Source organism: Zingiber officinale, chromosome 2B (assembly GCF_018446385.1).
Source record: "Zingiber officinale cultivar Zhangliang chromosome 2B, Zo_v1.1, whole genome shotgun sequence".
Classification (NCBI taxonomy): domain Eukaryota; kingdom Viridiplantae; phylum Streptophyta; class Magnoliopsida; order Zingiberales; family Zingiberaceae; genus Zingiber; species Zingiber officinale.
This window is the reverse complement of record NC_055989.1, coordinates 30,774,613-30,777,518: the sequence shown is the minus strand read 5'-3', so window position 1 is coordinate 30,777,518 and position 2,906 is coordinate 30,774,613. Positions and strand designations below refer to the sequence as shown.

General features: G+C 37.8%; 1 pseudogene; it reads right to left on the bottom strand.

Annotated features, from left to right (window-relative positions):
* Positions 1 to 2,535: 2,535 nt before the first annotated feature.
* LOC122049954 lies at positions 2,536 to 2,647 on the bottom strand (annotated as a pseudogene).
* Positions 2,648 to 2,906: the final 259 nt, after the last annotated feature.

Below are 2,906 nucleotides of genomic sequence, written 5' to 3'. Positions count from 1 at the left end.
CCTTGCACACCCCTTGTCTTGACCCTTGCACACCCCTTGTCTTGGCCCTAAATGGCTATGTCTCATTACAATGTCTTTTAGACCACCAAGATGGGGTTTTCTTCAGTTTATGTCTTCATCAAAGTTATAGATCTTGAAGTTATCTACAAATTGGTATAAAGAACAGCCTAAAACTCTAACTGAACACAAAGTTATGGTCATTTTACTTTTAGTCTACAGTACTGGAAATCTCACACGGCTTTCACATGGTCGTGTGATGTTCACACGGCCCTAGCACGCCCCCCACACGGCCTTGAAACAACCGTGTGCATTCCACACAACCAGAACATGAAGAAAACTTAGTTTTGCATGCCCGTGTCACTCTGGAAGCTCTAGACTTTATTTAAACTCCGTTTTTGCTACGAATCACGTTATATCAATCAAAACAAGCAAAGAGTAGATCTCTGAACAAAATATAATAGAAGTATGATATTATAATGAAATACAAGTAGATGTGCGCCCAAATATGCATAAAAGTGTATATAATCTACGCACATCATGTAGGCCGTGTAGATCTATAAGGCCGTGCAAGGGGAGCAGTGGCAAAGCAAACCACGGTCGTGTCTCACACATGGCCGTATGAGACAGGGAGAGAAGGGAGTAGCACAGGCCGTGTGAGCTTCACACGGCCGTGTCTCGAGGCCGTGTGGCGCCCAAACCCCCCTTCTATATAAGGCCTTCTTCAAGATTTGAAAGGGGATCTTCTCCCTTTTGGGGGGAAAGAAGTTTTGGGGCATTCCTCCACATTCTTGGAGGAATTTCTGACGATCTAAGGGCGGATCTTCATCGTTTCAACTCCGGAAGCAAGGATTGGATCCGAAGACCGTTCTTCATTGTAGACAAGCCTTTCTTCCCTTTCTTTCTTGGATTTGGGGATCAAGATGCTTGTAATCTTCTTGTTTTCAGATTTCTTTCCTTGTTCTATGGATTGGATCTCTATGTTCTAGGATGGAGTGAGTATTTGTAATGAAGATTTGAGGTAAAACTCTTGTGGATTTGCTAATTCCCTATTTCTATGATTTTGTCCTGTTTGTATCTCTTTGATCTTGTGTGGTTTGTTGTGATTTGGACCTAATTCCCATACTTGATTGAATGTTTGAATATCTTGTGGATCTTGTAGAGTTTGTTTCTCATTCGATTTTCTAAGGGATGTTCGTGACATGAATAAGCCCGTGTAAGGACGTTTGAGGGATTATCTTGAGGATGAAATAGGGTTATTCAAGGAGGTAGGATAGATTGTGTGCATTAATCTTTTATATCTCGATGAGGTTGAGAAGCAATGAGTTCCTATGTTGATTATCCGAGGGACGCACGTGACAGGCAAGCCCGTGTAAGGACATCATAGGATTCATACTTAATTGATCACATTTAGATATAAATTGTAGTCCTAGGTCGGTTGTTTATTGCAAGAGGGAACCGGAAACCTTCTACAAATGATGGACAATTGAGGAATAAGATTTGGTAGATCATTTACATTGAATAACCTTACAAAGAAATCGAAACTTCTAGAACCTACCTTTATCATAGCCCTTATTCTTGTTTCTTATTCTTTAGTTTCTATGTTTTACTTTGCATAGTTGTACTTTGCTTTTGTCAATTCATTGATTAGTTGCTTAGCTAACTCGTGTTGAGATATCTTTAGTGGTTATTCCGGTCCCTACGGATACGATATCTTTTATTATTACTTACGACATTTCCGTACACTTGCGGAACGTCAACAAATTTTTGGCGCCGTTGCTGGGGAACTGTGCTATAACATTAGAGATTATCAATTGAGTTAGACTAAACATAACTTTTCTTTTCATTAGCATAATTGAATCTAATCTTTATAATTTTGTTTTCATAGTTTTTGCATATCTTTCTACAATTCATTTTGTTGCAATTCTAATTCTAATTCTGCATTCTTGATTTCTAGCATTTTAATCTAGTTTTCTCTATTTTCCTATTGATCTAACTTTTCTCTTTCTTTCTTTTTTTCTTTTGAATAAATATATCTTGCAATCTTATTCTTGTGTATACGAAGAGCTAACTTTACAGGAGAACTTCTTCCTCTAGACCCAGAAATAGATAGAAACTTTCATAGAAGAAAAATTCTATAAAGACAACAAACAGAACAAGAACATTCTATCATGGCTAATAGACCACTAAAGGATTATACAACACCTTATGCTAGGGGTTTTCGATCTAGTATTTCAAGACCTTCTATTGAAGCAAATAATTTTGAGATCAAACCAGCTATTATTTCTATGGTGTAGCAAAATCAGTTTGGTGGAGGACCGCATGAAGACCCAAATCAATATTTGGAGGTCTTCTATGAGATATGCGGCACAATGAAGATGAATGGTGTTTCTTATGAAGCGGTATGCTTATTATTATTTAGGTTTTCTTTGAGAGATAGAGATAAGCAATGGTTAAACTCTTTAACTCCAAATAACATCACCACATGGGAACAATGTGAGCAATAATTTTTGGATAAATTCTACCCGCCTAGTAAAACGGCTCATATGAGGAATCTCATTGCAAGTTTCAAACAAGCTAACTCAGAATCTTTATTTGAAGCTTGGGATAGATACAACAATATGCTCAGACAATGCCCACATCATGGCTTGGAGAGGTGGTTAGTGTTGCACACATTCTATAATGGCATCAATTATCATAGCAAGGTATCTCTTGATTCAACTGCTGGAGGGGCACTCATGAACAAAAGTTTAGATGAAGCTGAAGATATAATTGAAAGTGTAGCACAAAATCATCATCAATAGGAAAATGAGAGAAGTGGTGGCTATTCTTATTCAAACCCAACTAAAGTATCAGGAAAGTATGATGTTGATGCAGTCACCCTAATGTCTGCAAAATTGGATGCTCTT